Below are 6,455 nucleotides of genomic sequence, written 5' to 3'. Positions count from 1 at the left end.
TGTGTTCCTAAAAAATGTCGTATAGGGCCTCAAAATGACTCGGGAAGTTGAGGACCCAAAAAACTGCCAAAAATAGTAAATTGTGCTACAATTAGGGAAAGTAAAAAACTAAAAGAGACAGTTGTGGTGGTCCAAGTGGGATAGGTGGATGGCCACCAACATCCACCTCGATCATAGAGGTGGGTTGGTCTATGTCTGTTTGCACCCTTATGCTAATATTCTGCCTAGAGGCTATTCATTTGACTTGGAGAAGGAGTGCTTGGAAAGTTCTTAGCTTGGACTTGGATTACCACTTAAGGAGAGTCTATCAACATCAAGGATGTTGTTGTAATCTTCCCTTTATTTTCTAATAATACACAACTGCTGGTTCATCTTCCCAAAATGCATATGTTCATGTATCATTTAGCTTAACATTCCTTGATCAGTTAAGTAGGTTTCTTTTGAATATGCTATTTGTATTTGCATGCCTTGTTGGGTCTTGATCCCTTGTGCAGGTGCATAAACATTGAGAGAAATAGGAATGAACCTCTGATGTGAATGATTCAAGGTCTTCAACAAAGGAGATCGAAATAACATCAGAACAAGGTAAGACATCTCCTTTGTTCTTCTTTTCAATTGTAACCGAGGAAGATGTCTAGTTGATTGTGACCTCAGTTGCTAGACCAACTCATTGGGCTAGAGGGATGGTCTCTATCCATAGAGAGGATTAACCTTGAGAAAAAAATGGTGACTCTGCTGGGGACCCTATGATCCTTTCCATTCAATCCTTCACCTTTCTTTCGTGATGAATTTGACCAACTGCCAGTTTTCTACCTTGTCTTCTTTTCTGTAAATATTTTCACTTGCTGTTGTTTGCTTGAGGACATTGATTTTTGTTTGATCTTGAATTTTTTTTTCCTTCATTTTTCTCACCCATTGCAAGTCTGCCTCTCGCATTCATGATGACATTATTGATGTTTTGAGTACAGTCACGGTTATCGCTATTTTTCCCATGAAAAGTGCAAAAATCTCATAGTATAGGAGAAGATAATGGTTTCCTTCTTGTTTTCAATCTGTGTGACCTCTATCAGTGAATTTCTAGAGTTTCTATGGTCTTTTTTAATTGATTTTCTTGATTAATTTCCAAAATTTGTCTTGTTGGATTTGAAGTAAGATCTGATTGAGTTCTAGGGTTTCTAGTCAATTGGTCATCACTTGCTTCTTGTTGGCGTCATTAAGATTCTTGTTTTTCTGATTGGTTGAGTCTTATGTTCTGTGGAAATGATTGAAAACATCCTTTTGCATTTGTTTTAGCTGTATTTCGAACTTACCTTTCATGAAAATGCATTAGATTATTTGCATTGAAAAGTTATTTTTTGAGATTCATCATTGAAAATACATCACATTTTTCAGTGATTGAAAGCTAAAAATTTTATTAGATGCATCAAATCATTCAAAATGAAAAGAAAATCATAATTCATATAAGTGCACCTTGGTAAAGTAAAACCATTTTTCTTTCGAAAAAATTGCTTTTAAGATAGTGAAAACTAGAAATATTTTTACTTTTGGCATTGCATTTGGAAGATGAAAGTGAAAGTTAATGGAAGGAATTTTGCATGGTGCATTTTGTTTGATGCATTATTGATTGAAATTGCTTCCCTTGATTAGTCTAGCTTTCATAGACATAGAAAGTTTTCCTTTTCTTATATAGTTGCCTCATAGGTGGTCAGATGACATCGTTAACGCCTTAAAACCGAAACTTAATTGAAACATCTAAGGAGAATTTCAAACATTAACATTCATACTCAGTGGTCTAGGTTAGAGATACATTCTGACATCTTTAAAACTTAGCAGCTGCCATTCAATTTTGCATTAGACAGTGGTAGCAAGGAGTTGTTCTCCCCATACAATTGAGTATATAAAGGGGGACCCTCATATGTTTCCAAACTTTATCTATAGGAAGATGAGTCTTCCACCTTATAAAGGTGATACACCGAACATAACATTTGGGTAGATTTCTTGCACGTACATCAAGTCCTTGGTAAATTTATTTGTTGAGGTGTATATTGCAATTCATAGTTACTTGGTACTCATTTTTCCTAGCGTTACCTGAGTGTTCATTTCGGTCTTTTATGACTCTTTAAATTTGAAAATATCATCAACCACTTTCCTTTTGAAGCTTGCTAAACCAATGAAAGTTACTAGAGTCATCTTTTGTGCCTTTTCTCGACTCTTAAAAGATGAAAAGGAAAAATATTATTTCAAATTTAAAAATTAATTGACCGCGGAACATCATCCTTCGTATGGAAATACTTAGTAGATCTTAGGTTGATACCAATGGAAACATTTCCTGAGTTTACCAGTCAAGGAAACCTGTCTGACAAGAATCCTAGTTCTTTTACTTCTTTTGGAAATATTGATGCTCCTTATATGGAAACATTGTCCCTTCCTGAATTAACCATTGGCTTACCAGTTTGGTTATTTTCAACCTCGTTGGTTTTGAGTGTCCAAACTAATTTTCAACCAAGTTCTCCTCCATCTTAACAATGTCAACCTCATGTTGACCCTAAAATTAAGCCCTCGCCTTTTTCACCTATTTCTTCACCCCGTTCTTCCTCTTCGCCTGGTGAAAGTCTAGATTCTAGTAACCAAGAAGCTAAGAACAACAATAACAGGAGTGTGATGAAGAAGAAAAATAAGCAAGGGGGCAACCAAACAACTATTATTACCAATGAAACTAATGTAGAAAAATCTTCCAACTAGCCCTAGAAGGTAAAATTCCCTTGAAATTTATGTAAGGGTGACCACCTTCTTCAGAATTGTCCTGGTATTCCAAAGGTCTTAAAAGTGTGGTCCATAGTTTCACATCGACCTTTGTCATTGACCTTTGGTGATCATGTCGATGATAAACCCTCAACTAGTAACAATAGTGTTGGCATTATGGTTCAGGTGTTGTCCTTGATGGCAACCCATTCAGGTGGTAGATCACTGTTCTTCATGTCAGCAGCAAAGGTTGATGATCAGCTCTCACTTTATGAAAAATTAAGAAGGACGCAGGATATCAGTTCAGAAGGTGCGTACCCGCAGGTACACCATGCAGGGACCACGTCCCCGGACACAGGCCAGTCGTTCAGGAGGTGCGTCCACCCAGTGCACACTTTTTAAGGCAGAGAAAAGCACACGTGGGGGTTTCTTGTGATTTACTCTTGGTATCTAGCCGACGGTATTGTGTTTTTAAGCTGTCGGCTCGTGGTATTGTTCCTTGATTTGAGGAGGAGCTTGCCTATATAAAGCAAAACAGATCATTTGGCTTAGGTATGTCTTTGGTTGAATATCTTATTGGGTGAGATCTGGTCTAGATCTAAAAGGCGAATCTACTGAAGGACTGAGATCTCTTTGGTGCAAGATCAGATCTGTAGATCTGACTGTTTGGGTTACACTTAAAGTCTTGAAATCATTCATACCCGAAGGGACGCAGGTACAGTGAAAGGAAAGTGTGCCGGGACGCAGTGCAGTAGGAGGAGACCTGCGTGGGGACGCAGGGTAGACGAAGTTCAGGTGCGTCCGGGACGTAGTTCAGTAACTTGAGATCTGCGTGGGGACGCAGGGCGACCAAGGTTCAGGTGCGTCCCTGAAGCAACAGGACGCGCCACAATAGTGTTTTTGGGTGCGTCCCTGCAGCAACAGGACGCGGCGAGATAGTGTTTTTGGGTGCGTCCCTGAAGCAACAGGACGCAGAGCAGTTGAAGGAACAGTGCGTGGGCACGCAGCGCAGCAGAAGGATATCTGCGGGTGGTCGCAGGAAAGCAGAAGGTGAATTGCGTCTATACGCAGGCCACAGAAGGGAAAACTGCATCTCTGTCTTAAGATGTTCTGTTGATTGTATTTCTCTGTTGATAAGGTGTTATGGGTTAATTCTGTTATTGCTGATCTGATAACTGTAGTAGACAGTATCTGTTATGTACTTGATGATCATTTGATGCTTTATGAAAAGAAGTAGGGGATTGTAGCTCCCTTCCAGGAGAGACTGGAAAACGAGAGAGAGAGAGAGAGAGTTGTAGCTCTCTGCAGGTTGCAGCCTGCGTACTGGTAAAGGACTGCACTAGTACGAAATCATTGTAAAAGGAGTTTCTAATTTGAAAGAAGATAGAGACATATTGCAGCAGGTGGTTTTCACCCACATTGGGTTTCCACCTTACATCTTGTGTTCTTTGGTGTGACTATCTGTTTTCTTTGTTCATGCTCATTATTTTATGGTACTGACATGCAAAAATAATTCAAAGATCAAATAAGGAAGATTTATTAAATTGCTAGATAATACTGATTCACCCCCCCCTCTCAGTATTATTTCCAACAATTGGTATCAGAGCAAGTCCTTCAGAGAAGCTTGATCGCTTGAAGGTAGATCGTTCATCATGAGCAACTACGAGAGAGAATCATCAATCAGGCCACCGATTTTTGATTGGACAAACTTCAATTATTGGAAGGTAAGAGTTACTGCATATCTTCAATCTCTTGGTACAAAAGTTTGGGACATTGTAGAAACAGGCTACGCTTTTCCTTCAGCTACTCCTACAGATGCAGCTGAGAAGAAGAAGTATGAAACAAATGCAAAAGCAGTCAGTACTCTATTAGGAAGTATATCCCAAACGGAATTCATGAAGGTAATGCACTTCAAATCCGCAAAAGAGATATGGGACAAAATGGTCACGAGCTATGAAGGAGATGAATAGGTAAAGCGTGCTAAACTTCAAACTCTCAGGATTCAGTATGAGACTCTCAAGATGTATAATGATGAAAGTGTGGCTAATTATTTTCTTCGCGTAGATGAGATTGTTAATTGTATGAAAAATTTGGGTGAAGAAATAAAAGAGGATATAGTAGTTGAAAAGGTTCTAAGATCATTGTCCCCCAAGTTTGAATCTAAAGTATCTGCAATAGAAGAAAAGGAAAATCTCCGAATTTTCACTATGTCTCAGCTACATGGAATTCTTACTGCTTATGAAATGAGAAAGGGAGGTCCATCAGACAGAAGGGAAGCTGCTTTCAAGGCATCAAGCAAAGAAGATTATTATGAAGCAAGCCATGTTCCAGAAGAAGAGGAAGAAGAATCAAATTTTGTCAGAAATCTTCAAAGGGGTTCTGGAAGGTTCAGAGGTAAGCTACCTTTCAAATGCTTTGCTTGTGGAAGAGTAGGTCATTATGCTGCAAAATGTCCTTATAAGGATAAAGGAAAGGAACCTGCTAGATGGAACAAGAAACAAAGTGCAAATAAGAAAAGCTACTACACCCATGAAGATAGTGATGGTTTATCAAACAGTGATGAAGATGAACAAGGTAATAAATATAAGTTATTAATGGCATTTGAAGATGATGATTATATGGATGCTATAGATGTGGATAACCTTTATGATGAAATTACTAGACTCAAGAGATGTATAGAAGAAAAGAATGTGATCATTGATACTCTACAATTTCAAATTGATGAAAAGGAAAAACATCTTGAAAAACTAGAAGGTGAAATTGTTGGTCTTAGAAAAGAGATTGAGAAAACAAAAGCTATTAATCTTAAGTTTGTCAAAGGATCTGAAACTTTGGATGAGATTATCAATGTGCAGCGGTCTCCTCTAAACAAGACAGGTCTGGGTTATAATGGAGAAACCTCTCAAACATCCACCTCAAAAAGTTATCTTGATGCGGCAAGAAGAAATGAGAAAAAGAACAATGAAGATCATCAGGTAAAGCAGGGACACATTACAAACAGAAACTATCAGGGGCAATCCATCTTAAGGATGAACAAAATCTACAACCAGCCACAGGTAAAAGCTTCTCAGTTTGGTTCAAGAATAGATGAAAATAGAAATTACAATCAGTTGGCTGGTAGATTCAATAACCGCAGAAGCTTCTTCAATGGACAATGTTTTTCTTGCCATAACTTTGGTCACAAAGCAACTCAATGTGTTGCATATAAAACAATCATGAATAGGGAAGCTCAAAAACAAAGAAGTATGACAGGGATTACAAAAAGGACCTATAACAACTTTTCGGTTCTTGAAAATGAAGTTGAATGTTCTATTTGCAATAATTTTGGTCATGAAGACTCTGAATGCAGGAGCAGGTTTCAGCAGAAAAAGGAACAAGAGCAGAAAAAGGAACAAGCCTCAAGCACTAAAACATGGAGAATAAAGGAACCTCAAACAGAAAGATGTGGGATAGCATTTTATGCAGAGGGACAGGAAAATCTATGGTACATTGACAGTGGATGTTCGAAGCGTATGACAGGTGATAAAGAAAAACTTGAGTCTTATTCTACTTTAGAAACGGGAAAGAAAGTCTCTTTTGGAAATGATACTCCTGCAACTATAAAAGGAAAAGGCATTGCTCAGTTAAAAGAAAAAGTCAAGGCTGGAAATGTTTTGTATGTTGATGGATTAAAGCATAATCTTCTAAGTGTCAGCCAGATGTGTGATCAAAGA

Source organism: Pinus tabuliformis, chromosome 7, assembly GCF_031772625.1.
Source record: "Pinus tabuliformis cultivar Carrire ecotype Pingquan chromosome 7, CPIR1, whole genome shotgun sequence".
NCBI lineage: Eukaryota > Viridiplantae > Streptophyta > Pinopsida > Pinales > Pinaceae > Pinus > Pinus tabuliformis.
This window is presented reverse-complemented; position numbering follows the sequence as displayed.